We start from the raw sequence: 13193 nt of genomic DNA, 5'->3' as shown, positions 1-13193 counted from the left end.
TGGCATTGCTGGAGGCAAGTTTACTTCTCAGATGTTGGGAGCCGTTCTGCTCTCGTTAGTGCCCGGGAGCATGGCAGGCGGCTCCGATGTGCGCTCCAGCAGGCACGCTCAACCCATGACCTGGTGTTTTTCTGAAAGAAAAGCAAACCCGGGGGAAAACGCTCCCCTCCCAGCACGAGGGGCTGAGGAGGGCAGATGAAAGGCAACCACAAGCCTTGTGTATGTGTGGCCTCAGCCCGGGCTCACAGCTGGCCCACACCCGATCCCATGCGCGGCTCGGGGCCGGGGATGTGCCCCGCATTCAGCCCGCGCCTCCTAGAGCCCAGCACCCCTCTGGTGCCGCCGGGCGAGCACCCTTCTGCTCCTGTCAACGATGGGACACATCCTGCACGTGCTGCCTCACCTGTAGGAGCCCGTGCAAACATGAGAAAACCACCGCACGCAGGGCCCTGGCTGCTTCTCTGTGGAAGCAGCACGAGGATGGGCTCACATTTCCCGTACTAGCACGGAAAAGGCAGAAGGATTCAGGTTCATTACACGCCGTGCTGCGAGCCCTGCTGGGACATTTCCCAACAGTTCGCTTCAAGACCCTGAAACCTGCAGGATGAGGTAATTCAAAGCTAAATGCATAACCCACGCGGCAGGGCGGTTCAGTAGGTACGGCTCCGGAGCTAAAGCAAATAAAAGCTGAGCCGTGCAGTACCCAGCTCCATCCCCGTACGTCTCCAAGACTTGGCCAGACAAAGCCACGGCTGAGTCAATCACACGCTGGAGACCGTCCCACCTCGAGCAGGAGGTCAGGCTGAAGGCCTCCAGATGTCCTCTCCAACCAGCATTTCCACGGCTCTGTGATAGCGGCGGCGAAGAGGCAGAGGAATTACTGCCAGCAGCTTTATGAAAGACTCGCATCAAGTTTCTCCAGAGAGCTCTCTCTAGATTCAATTAAAGGCCCGCTTAACGAAGATGTCGGCACTGACACAATCTGGGCTGACCGTGTCCTGGCAGGGATCCTGCAGTACCAGTGCCCGTACCTCGATGCGCTGCGCAGGTCTCAGACGGGGTCAGCACACTGCGTCAGCCTGGCCCAGCACTAATTAGCACCCGCCATAAGAGATTTCTTTCTGGCATTTAACTTCAGCTGCGTATTCAAGTGCAAGAGCTCGCAAGACTTCACAAACACAAGTAAAAAGCGAGGCGGCCATGAGCACTCAAGAAGTTTGCAGCAACTTAGCAAAGTGATTTCCCACTGAGTCCGTGCTCTGGGGAGGTCTCCGAGGCACTGCTGCTATTCGGTGTCCTTCCAGTGCTGGGAGGAGGCCAAAAATGCCACACTGGAGCCCGAGCCACTGCTAAAGGCGGGGGGCTCAGCCCTTGGGACGACACTTTGTGGAGTGGGGTTACTTGAGTAGTATCCATCACAATCCAGACCAATGCAAAACACCCCACCAAAAAACAACGCGCACGGGATGAATTCACAGCGTTGGGACCCCCGTGGGAGGGCAGCGAGGAAGCTCACTGCGAGGCTGGCTCTGCGAGCCTGAGATCTGTTCCCACCTGCTGGGTCACACGCCTCAGCCCCTACAATATCACAGCTCCCAACACACCTGTGCTCACAGGCACCCCCAACTCAGCTCCTCTACAAACAAACAAAAAAACCCTTCCTGGCCGATCGCCTTCCCCAGCACGAAGGTGGGACTGCCCTGAGCGCAGGAAAAGGCACCCACCACAGGCTGACATTTTCGTCCTAGTACCCCAGCTATTTCTGCCCGGCAGTGTGCTTTGACAGGCAGAAACAAACGAGCACAAGTGAAATAACATAACAGCACTACGGGTGGGTGATGAAACCTGAAGCTTGGCTAGCGTTAGCTCTCAGCAAGAACACAGCACGAGTGACCAAGACCAGCACCAAATGAAACGCGCAGCAGAACGTGCCCAGATTCTCATCCTTCAAGGAAAAAGAGTCTGAAAAGACAGCGTGCTCTGCAGCTCTGCCTCTGCTCACCCCTCAGCAGCTCCCCGTTACTGATGGGTGGGACGTTTTTACACCTTAAATGCTATTCCCACAGAAACTCGCTTTTCATTTGCGCTGCATAAATTCATCTGGTTGGAAGAGAATACCCCGCCCTCTTCTCCTGGCTCCCAAATCGCAGCTGGCAGGCTCAGGGCGTACGACAATCCTCGGGAAGAAGCACGACTGTTTGCTTTGTCCCTCCCTCCTCTCGCCCTCTCCTCCATCCCCGTGGCACATCCAAAGCCACCACCTCCTGCCACCTCGTTTCGGGCTCTCCCGACCCCGCAGCTCTGCAGGCAGCTTTGGGCTCGGTACCCAGGCATCACGAAGGAAAAGTCAAACCAGGTCAGGAGAGCATCATCCACACTGGGAGCCCGTCCAAGCAAACACCCAGAGAGCTGCTGCCTTAGGAGCAGACAGGCCCCAAACCCAGATTTTGGGACAACTCCACCCAGTTAATTCCTAGCTCACGCATTCTGCGAGCACCAGATCTGAGCGGGCGGGCGTTTTAATGCTCCACGGGCAAACCAAGGCTTGGGCAGCACTTCCCGGGTACAGACCCTCACCTCCCACACGTGTGCAGGGTCTCCAGGTGGGCAGCCAGCCCGCCACCAGGCCAGCAGGATCCCATCCAGCAGCAGCGTGAAGGAAGACACGGTCGAGCTGCTCTGAAAAATAAACAACCTCAGTGCAATCAGCCAGAGCAACAAGTGCTTTACCAGTCGTCTTCGTTAGAAGGAAAAAATGTATGATCCTGGGATTATTAGGCAGTACATAAGGAAATGGAACTGAAACAAGTCCTGTTCACAATGATTTTATCTAGAAAATAAAACACAATGACACAAAGTGGATATTTTAACCTGCATTGTACTACAGGCTCACGAGAACCCTAAGCAGCTCTATGAAATATCCGTGTGCAGGTAGGGGACAACGTCTGTGGTGCTCCGGGGGAGCAGATGTGCAGAAGTGACAGGAGAGCAGTGCCACCACGCCTGCACCCACCTGGAGGGTCGACTTTCTCCCACTTGTTTCAGCAAAAGCTCACAGAGGGGACCCACAGAACAGCGCCGTGCAGTGTCAGCTGGTTTAGTGCATCTTGCTTTCTACGTGCCTGCCTTCAAGTTACATAAAACACCGTCAGATTTCAGGTTTTGATTTGAAGTTATCCCTGCCTAGTCTGACTTTATTTTATTTTTTTGAGACTGGAAACAAGGGGCTCCTCAGCTCCCATTTCCATAATCAGTACCAGTGAAACTCCCCCCAAATCGAGCAGTTTTGTGTGATACTTCCTGGACTTGGAAGAGGGAATCACGCCAGGCACAAAGAGGCCCTGGATCAGAAGGGTTACCTTCCTACCTGGCCTGTGAGAACAGGTTGTGAGTTTGTTGCCAGTAGCTTTACGCAGCTCGTTCCGCTCCGCTCGCTGGGAGCACCCACCCACCACCACCCCACAAAAGCTCTGTGTAACTCTCAACATCCTCAAACCATGCCCGGGATGGATCTGGAAGCACAGGCCTTCCCTGTAAGGACACCTTCAGCCCGGCTGCTATCGAGAGAGGTGGAAAACATCCCTTTGGAGAGGGCCCGGAGGTCTGCGGGATCCCCCGCAGCACAACACTAGCATTAAGGCTTCGCTGCTCACTAAACTCTGATGCATTAAGAGCAAAAAATATCATCAATCCTACACAAATTCCTCTGCTGACGCCAGCAGAAAGAGGGCCGTGGAATTAAGGCAGATGAGAGCTTTCCCTCGCTTGGGCTTAGCCCAGCGCCACACACACTAAAGAGAGAAACAGAGCTGAGGACAGATGAAATACTTCCTCGCTCTCCTGCTGCTGTCCAAGCAACAGGACCCAGCGCTCAGGAGCATCCCCTGGCATGCTTCATATTCAGAAAGCTCTTTTTGGAGCACAAAGCCGTCCTGAAGACGGCTCCTTTCACTGCCTCTAGTGTTTTGTGTGTGCCATGAGGCCACTGGGCATGTGACTGGCATGTTAAAGCTCCCTGGCTCCCCAGCCCAAGCTCAGATTCTTTCCCTACAAAATACACGGCATGAGCTCATCTGCAAGCAATCAGCCTGAGAAATCAGCTTGTTAAAGGAAGCTTCTAGGAAAGCAGAGATGTCTCCTGAGAATTTGGGGGCCTATACGGTTTTTAACCAGTTTGTTAAACCCCAGCTGCTCTTCTCCCCATTGGGGTCACACAGCCCAGAAGCCATCTCTCCTCCCACACAGCTCCAGACACCGGGAGGGTTTGCCAGCACTGCGCTGCAGCATCACGTTTTGAACCTCCGCAGCCTGCGAGCACTCACGTCTCTGTGCAAACTCCTTCACGTTAAGCAGGCACTTAAGAGTGTAAGAAAAAGCTCTGAGCTGCAAGTTGAGCACCATCCGGATAAGGAATCCATTAAAGAGGTGAGAGCAGTAACCTGGATATAAGACAGCATTTTCTTCACTCCTGGATTCTGGACGTGTATCAGCACTTCCCCACAGCCAGCTCACAGATCCCAGGCGCTCCCATGGAGAGGAGCCACCAGCAGAGCAGGAGCTCTGAAAAGAAGGGAACGGGCTCCTGGAGAGCCACCTTTACTCTGAAGCTGATTCAAGTGATGCAGAGGAACGTTCCCCAGGCTTGCAGTGAAGCTCCAGGAGCATCCCCAAGCCCTACGCTCTGCCCTGTGCTACATCCCCACAGGGACACATGCTTTCCTTCCTGGTGAAAGCCTTGGGGAAGCACGAGCAGAGCAAAGAGCAAGAAAGCAGCACAGCAGCAGCTTCCCAGACTCCCCTATCCGCCCCCATCTTTGTGGGGCCAGCCGTGCCTTGTTCCTTGAGGAGCAGCGTGGTGGTGGCAGAACAGGCAGCACCGCTCTCGTGCCTGCACATGCAGAGCTGCAGCCCCTGAGCTTTCAGATGAGAAGCTTTTCAGACCTCCTTGCTTTTCACTTCTTTCCATGGAAGCTCACACCCTGCCCTGCTCTCGGCCCCGACACCCAGGCAGCCCTTTCCTACCTGCCCCCAGCCGGTCATTCAAGTACTTGGAAATTCTTTCCTTGAAGTTCTTGGATAGAAATCGCTGTTCAATGTTCTACACAGCATACAGGAAGGGAAAAAAAAAAAAAAAAAGTTTGCCTGTTTCTAACAAGAGATCATGAGGACTGAATCCTTGGCTCTTCCCAGCCCGGGATTATTCCAAGGGAAGTGATTATTCACCACTTCCAGCGCCTATTTTCAGTCCAATTTGCAAAAGTAACTGTTATGAAACAAGCCGAAGGAAGCAAAAATCAGAATGGAAAGGTAAAATGCATTAATCACCACGAGAGCAGAGGATCAAGTTCACCACACTGGGATCTCCCTCAATTTGTCTCCTCACTAAAGCCACTCACTAAGCTCTAAAAAGATCAGCTCTGGCACGACCACTAGTTCATGAAGTCAGAGTATTTTAGGGTGGAAAAGACCGCTGAGATCATCCAGTCCAACCAGTAACCCAGCCCTGCTGCCCACCACTAAGCCATGTCCCCAGGCCCCATGGCTACAGGACTTCTAAACACCTCCAGGGATGGCAACTCAGCCCCTCCATGAACAATGAGAGTCACTGCGAGGGGCTTTGTTGTGTACAGGACGGGGTGACAGTCACGGTGCAGCCATCCTGGTCAACAACGGCACCTTCTAGCTCCAAACGCGACTCAGCCTCACGATAATTTGAAATGCTGACCTAAAGAAACTGGTTCTTTAAGAAAAAAAAAAGCCTTTAGCTCTGCTTGACTGCAAACATTCAGGCTATACAAAGCGCTGTGGGAAAAAAAAAGTCTCCAAGTTCCTAATTTTGTAAGATTAAGAGCAGACACCCCCAAACGTACGTCAACTACTAAAATCAAAGCCCAGCAGTGGAGCACTGCCCCGGGTCCCTGGGCAAGCACTTGTAGTAAGGAGGGAGGGGGGGCAACACCACCGGGCTCAGCTGCTGCACCCCATAGTGCAGCTTCTCAACCAAATCATGGAGGAAAAAGAGGTGGCTTTCTGGCTCAAGTTCCAACTCCTTTTTAAAAATCAGCTTATAGCCACTAAAACACAGTAAGAACAACTGTGCAGTACCTGGGAACCTGCAAAAGCAGCTGTGGTGTATGAGCAGTGCAGGCGGTGTTTGGCAAACATGAGCAGAGACAAACGGCCCAAGGGAATGGCAGAACATTTAGGGAATAAGGGAACCAAGCAGCAAGTCCCACCCCTGGGCCCACAGAGAACCTGCCTTGAGCCCATCCAGCCAGGGCATGCCTGGCAGAGGCAGCCGCCCCGTGCTGGCTCCACGTGAGATCTGCCTCTCTCAATTCCTCCCCCGTGCTGGATGCCCAAGCCTCTCCCATGCCTGTAACTTCTTTGGACGGTCCCAGGACAGCCAAGAGCATCCACAGAGAGAGCACAGCACCTGGATGTGTCGCTCCCTGCCCCGGTCACCCACTCAAAGGGGTCACCTACTCGAAAGTGCTCATACAGGACATCCTTGATCCCACCAGGGCCCCCACTGCAGGCAAACTCGCCAGCAAAGAGCCATCTCGCAAGGAACATGGAACAAGCAGAGTGCTCCAAGACCCCGGTTCTTGGGCATTTCAACCACTTTGAAGTTACTCAAGGACACCTGCAGCAACAGCAACTGCATCGGGCAGCACGGAGCTGCAGCAGCAGGCAGCACCGCTACAGAAAAATCACCCCGGCCAGGTCCTGTCACACCTCTGCTCCAGCTGAGGCAGCTCCAGGGTATTTGGAGAAAAAAAAAAAGCAACTTTTTGCCACCATCTCCGCAGTGGCGGTTCAGGCCTGGAGGATCCAATCTCCACCCGGTTCCACCCATGGAACTGCCCCAAGCCCCAGCTGACAGCCGCGTGCTTTGAACATCCTCCTCCATCACAAGCTGACAGCTTTCAGTGACACCCAGATCTTGTTCTTGGCTCTCCCTCCCTCACCACAGACCTGTGCTCACAGCCTCTCCACGGCCAGGGCTGTCACTGTGTACAAACCAAACTCAGGGAAGACGTGCCAAAAAATAAAAAATAAAATAAGAAGTCTTCTTGGACAGCGAGGCGAATGAGAAAGAAGAACGCTCCTGGGAAAGGCACAGAGCCCATACCAGGGGAGGAGGAGGAGGTCACCTGGGCAATTCCCAGGGCAGGAAAAGGAAGCCGAGCCTCAGGGTCTCACATGGACGGCTCCTGGAAGCTGAGGACAGGGCAGTGATCTGACTGCAGGGCAGTGATCTGACTGCAGCCATCAGACAGATCTGACTGCAGCCATCGGAAGGCCACAGAGCGCTCGCTAGCAGCAGAAAGCTCACACACCCTGACATCTCCCCGGGGACAAGCACACACCTGGCTAATGGAATTAGGTCTCGTCAAAATGCAATTGCTTTCCTTGATTAGACACCAGAGGCCAGGACCCATGGGCAGAACAAGCCACGAGCGGCACCGCAGCCGATTCCCGGGGAGCTCCTCATTCACCCCCACGGCTGGGGCCACTCGGCCGGCCGGGCAGCGGCACCCTAACGGGGCCAGGGGCCGGTGGAGGGGAGCAGGGCCCTGCCCGCACACCGCTGCTTCTGGCTCCTACAGGGAACCACTGCTACGCTTCTCACAATGTGTTTTGTGTTTTTTTTTTCTTTTTCCAAAGGAGTCCACTAAAGACAGAAGAGCCCAGCATTTGAGACCAAAGTGTTGAGTTATCAAAGCGCTGAGTTATCCTTCAATCTCCGAGCACAAAAAGCAGCGAGACAGGAGTCTCGGTGCCGTTCCCTTGTAACATTTTTCCCCTTTCTGCCCCAACAAAGCCAGGCACACAGAGTTCCACTTTATCACTTTTTCTTTTCTTTCCTCTTCCCTTTTGTGCTTAAAAATTCCACCAGAGGAGCCCACAAAACACAGGGTCACACTCCCGTATTTTATCTTTGCTCCTACCTCCCTCTGCCCCAAATCAGCCCCCTGGGAAGCCCGAGACACAAAACCACGCCAGGGGCCAGGAGCAGAGAGGAGGGGAACGCACCGAGCTCCCCAAAAACCCGAACACCCAGCGGCAACCAGACAAAAAGCCCAGACTAAAGTTTAAAAGCGATGTTTTCCCACAGAACCCTACTTAAAAATGAAAAATAAAAAAGGAATGCTTTCAGAAAGGGGCAAAACCCCACAAGACCCCCGAGGAGCACAGGCAGCCAGCCCCGTGCGTGCCCCCCCCCAGCCCCGCGGGTAACGCGGCTCCGGGGGCGGGAGGCGACCGAGGCCCCGGGGCCACTCTGAGGGGCTCCGAGGGGCCCCGGCCGTGCCCCGGAGCCCGGCCCGGCCGCCAGCAGCCGCCGCCGGCCCCGGGAGGGCGCAGCGGGGCCTACGGCGAGCACCGAGAGCCCCCGGCTCGGCCGCCGCTCCCCGCCCCGGGCCCCGCACCGAGCGCCGCGGAGCCGCCGGCGGGGGGGGGCGGAGCGGAGCCGCCCCGGGCAGCGCCTCCCCCGCTGGTGGCGGCGCGGGGCCGGGCGCTGCCGCTTACCTGAGGGCCCGGCCGGCGGCTGCGGGCGGCCGCGCTGCGTCCCGGCCCCTTTCGGCCGCCGGGAGGGCGAGGGCGGGGGCGGCCGCGGCTTCGCCGCTCTTAAAGCGACAGCCCGGGGCGGAGGGGGGCTGCCGGGGCCGCGGCGCTGAGGGAGGGAGCGGGGGGGGGAGCGGCCGCTGCTGGGGCGCGGAGCGGGGCTCCCGGGGGCGCTGTGCCTCGGGGCCTCGATGAGGCAGGGCTGAGCCGTGTGCCTGTGCCTGCAGCGTGCCTCGGGGCGCTGCTGTGTGCCTCAGGGCTGAGCCTCGTGTGACTTAATGCACATCAGGGCTGAGCTCCGTGACCGCATGGCCCTCAGCACACCTCAGGGCTGAACCCATGTCCCTCAGTGCACCTCAGGGCTGAGCCCTGTGTCCCTCAGCACACCTCAGCGCTGAGCACATGTCCCCATGTCCCTCAGTGCACCTCAGGGCTGAACCCATTCCCCTCAGCACACCTCAGGGCTGAGCCCTGTGTCCCTCAGCACACCTCAGGGCTGAGCTCTGTGTCCCCATGGCCCTCAGCACACCGCAGGGCTGAGCACCGTGTCCCCATGTCCTTCATCCCACCTCAGGGCTGAGCCCCATGGCCCTCAGCACACCTCAGGGCTGAACCCATTTCCCTCAGTGCACCTCAGGACTGAGCACCGTGTCCCCATGTCCTTCATCACACCTCAGAGCTGAGCCCTGTGTCCCTCAGCACACCTCAGGGCTGAACCCATTTCCCTCAGTGCACCTCAGGGCTGAGCACCGTGTCCCCATGTCCTTCATCACACCTCAGTGTTGAGCCCTGTGTCCCCCATACGCCTCAGGGCACCTCAGGGCTGAGCCCTGTGTCCCTCGTGTGCCTCACTGCCTTGTTGTGTCCTCGTGTGCCTCAGGGTGTGCCATGTCCCCGTCACATGCCTCAGGGCCCCACAGTGTTCCCTGCTGACCCCTCACACCTCAGGGTCTAGCTGTGTATCCCCGGTGCACCTCACATGCCTGCCATGGCCCAAGTTGCCTCGTGTATCCCATGGCACTGCTGGGTCACCCCTGTACCTCAGGGCCCTGCCATGTCCCCGGGTTACCACTTCACACCCCACACTACCCCTGGTCACTGCTGTGTCCCCAAGGGCTCCCATCACTGCCCTGGTGCCAGCATGTCCCCCACCACCCCCAGCACACTCCTTCAGCCAGGCTGGAAGAGGAGACACCACACTAGGGTAACCCCATGGTCCTCATCACCTGGTGTTCTTGGTCTCCTGGAAATGATTTTCACTCTTAATTTTTTTTTTTTTTTTTTCTGAGTGAACAGCAAACCCAACTTCACCCCATTTTCAATTTCGTGGCTATTAGCTGTAGAATGTCTCTTTAACACTGAAGCAATGAGAGGCATGGGCTCGGGTGTGGTTTTACTAGGTCCTTCATTTGTTTATTGATTCCACATCATTTTCCTCCACTTTTGTCTTCTCCAGTTGTACTTGCAGTAATCTTTTCAGGCTCCCCTTTTCTAGACATCCAGCTGTGCAACGCAGTGCGTAGGATCACGGTGAGGCCATGCAACCCAGCTACAAAAACTCATTTTAATATTTTCTCCATTACACTCCTGAGACACCATCAGTGTGACAGGCGGGATTAGAGGGAGCCAGAGGGTGAATGATGTGTCTAATGAAAGCAGCTGTGTTTACAGTTCCCATGGCACGCCTCCGCACGGAGCTGCATTGCTGCCCCTCGCGCCCAGGGAGGAGAGCAGCTCCTGCCTTGGGCAGAGACGAAAGCCTGACGCAGATCTGTTACGGTGCTGGAGACTGGGTCCCCACTAGCAAGGCTGCGAACAATCTGTTTGTGTGTCCATCAGAAAAAAAAATACTGAGTCACTGTGGGATGAGCCACTGTGCCCACTCTGGGATGGCCTTGTGGACTGGGGGTCACAGGGGTGTTGTAGGATCAGGGACACAGGGCAGGCAAAGCCCTTTTGGAGTGTCTTTGCTGCATCATGCAGCATGCCTGGTCCTGAAGGATGTGTCCATAGCACTAATTAAACAGCACCTGGGGACACTGCTGGGCACAGCAGCCTTATTATGTGTAATGTCAAACTGAGCTGGGATAGCACATCCATTGCTCTCCCCAGGGACATTCCCAGGCACAGCACAGGGCAGGAATGCCCAGAGACTGCCTTCAATACTGCTGCCTTCAATACTGCTGCTTGCTTTAAAGGGCAAGAGATTTTACCAGCACGGACATGTGCTGGAGCAAAGGTCCCTGTGCCAGCGGGACTGGGGGGCTCCAGGGCAGCAGGAAGGGAGCTGAGGTGGCCCAAAGAGCCTTGGATAAGGAGAGATGTTGGAGGAAGGGGAGGTTCAAGGATAGAGGGGCTGGGGATGTTGTGTGGATTGGGAAGGATCTGGAGGGGGCAGAGCAGGGAACTGGGAGCTGTGGGAAGGGATGGAGCACAACACAGGCTGAGAGACTTCAGGGGGAGGTGGAGACCTCCAGGGTGACAGAGCTGGGGTGCAGGGGGCTGCCCTGCAGAAAAGGCAGCCACCAGGAGCCGTGACCCCTGCACGGGGCTGGGAGTGAACGTGCAGTGCTTTTTTTTATATTTAAGGGCTCTCTGTATTCACTTTGCTGGTTTACATCCCAGCACACTCATTTGTTTTGACAGATTCTGCTTTCCCACCGAATCAGCTCTCAGCAAGGCAGTGATAGCATCTTCAGCATTTCTTGCAGATGCAGCATTGCAGTTTCATATTCGGGTGTCTAAAACACCACAGGCCACTCGTGCGGGTCCTGCTCAGATTCTGTCTCTGCTGCCCTCTCGTGATGCCTTTGGGATGCGCTGCAGGAAAGTCCTCGCTCACTAAATTTGCAGTCAGCTCGGGAAGAGTTCAACCCGCCCGCCATTGCTGAACGACATTTACATTTTGAACAGCCTTTACTATGTCATGAGTTTACAAAACTCCACATTTTGTCATTCCCCGTGATCTCACCGTCTTCCCCAGCACCTCCCAAGGGATGTGGAGCCCCTCTGCAGGACTGATCCTGGACCACCACTCATAGACATCATGTCCCAGCAGCTCCTTCCTCCAGACAGTTCCCTGGCTGCACACTGACTGATTGCTCTTTTTTTATAATTATTTTTTATTTTCTATTTGAAATTAAGCTAAGTTCTGTTGGTGATTTAGCTTTTTCAGATTTTTTTTTTTTTTTTTTTTTTTTTTTTTTTGAGATAAGCTGGTCTCTTTGTAATTGCCATTTGCTGCAGCACCCTACAGTTCTGTGTTCTGGCCTGCAGTGCTGTTCTTGGCTTTTCCACACCTCTTCTGCAATCACTGCATGTGCAATCCAGCTTCCTTCCATTCATGGGTCACGCTCTAGGTCATTACAAAACATTTGAGTTCTGCTCTTATCAGGACCTGAGGAACTAATTGCTATTTCCATGAAAAGACCTGCTTTCTGAGACAAGTGAGTCACGCCAGCTGGCTGTCATGGAAATGATCTGAATTAAGCTCCAGGTGATGGGGTGAGGTTGGCCAAGGAGGTGGTGGGATCTCCATGCCTGGAGATTTTGGAAGTCTGTCTAGACGCAGCTCTGAGTAGGTCAGCAAAACTTGGAAGTTGCCCTGCAGAGTGAGAGGGTGGGGTGGAGGTCTGAAGGGCAAGGCTGGGGCTACAAAACCAGAGCGTGGTCTTATGGACTGACCCTCATGGGGCGAGCCCTGCCACACAAGATACACATGGCTGGAGCGTGGGCCATGGCTTGGAGAAGGGTTTCCAGGTGGCATTTCCCAGTTCTGGGCTCCGGGGCAGACTCTTCTCAGGGTGCTGGGCTGGGGAAATCCCAACCGTGACTTATGCAGACTTCTTTGAGATGCATAATTAGAGGAGCTGAATCCCAGCCTCAGGGAATGAGTGATAAAACAACCCAGGATACTTGGAACAGCTTCCACTGAAAGTCCTGGGCTCTTTGTTTCCAGCAAGGAGATATGAGTGTCTCTTTGCTACAAGCCCTATGGCCAGACAAGGTCAAGCAGGTCCTGAGCCTGGAATTTCTTCATTCCTAACACAAGGACCCTGTCTGTGTCTGGGAAGCAGCAGCTCCTCTCTGAGCTGCACCTCGCTATGTGGACCCCAGATGCAATCACATTTACTCTGTTCAGAAAAATCTGGGGTCACGCTGCCTTGGACCAGTCACTAACGCCCTCCTTCACCCAGAACTACAAAGCACTGCTAAATTCCAAAAAACCCTTTGATAAGCATGGTGGAAGTGTTGGCTAGAAGAGACCTGATGGTTTCTGGATCATCCTCCCCCTTGAGCAGCCCTCTTTCCCAGCCGCTCCCATGGTTTCCTTTAGGGATCTTCCATTTTTTTCCCAAGATAATATCTCACCCCAGTGCTGTGGTTCTCATTGTCACCTGGGTCTGTGAACCCTCTCTTGGTGCTGGGCACCAGCAAGTCGGCTCCCAAGCCCTGCTGTGGTGCTGACCCCACTGTTCTTGCTGGTTTGGCAGTTTTATTTCCCCAGGATGGTCAGCAGATTTGAGGGTGCAGCAAGGAGACAACTCTAAATTTTAAAGTTTTAGTTGACACGTTGTGAAAGTCTGATCTTAACAGTTTTAATTCTACAGCATTACAGAGGG

General features: G+C 54.9%; 1 protein-coding gene across 2 annotated transcripts in view; it reads right to left on the bottom strand.

Annotated features, from left to right (window-relative positions):
* Positions 1-8688, bottom strand: part of LOC101791127 (discoidin domain-containing receptor 2) — a 58306-nt gene extending 49618 nt beyond the window's left edge. The window contains exon 1 of one of the 2 annotated variants that reach the window (XM_027471208.3): positions 8536-8688. The gene's annotated coding sequence lies outside the window, so the exon portion shown is untranslated. Of the gene's footprint in view, positions 1-2577; positions 2656-8535 lie in introns of those variants that run through there. The other variant, XM_027471210.3, reaches the window with a different exon arrangement.
* Positions 8689-13193: the final 4505 nt, after the last annotated feature.

Source organism: Anas platyrhynchos, chromosome 18 (assembly GCF_047663525.1).
Source record: "Anas platyrhynchos isolate ZD024472 breed Pekin duck chromosome 18, IASCAAS_PekinDuck_T2T, whole genome shotgun sequence".
Taxonomy (NCBI): Eukaryota; Metazoa; Chordata; class Aves; order Anseriformes; family Anatidae; genus Anas; species Anas platyrhynchos.
The sequence above is the reverse complement of the archived record's forward strand: the minus strand, read 5'-3'. Positions and strand labels throughout refer to the sequence as shown.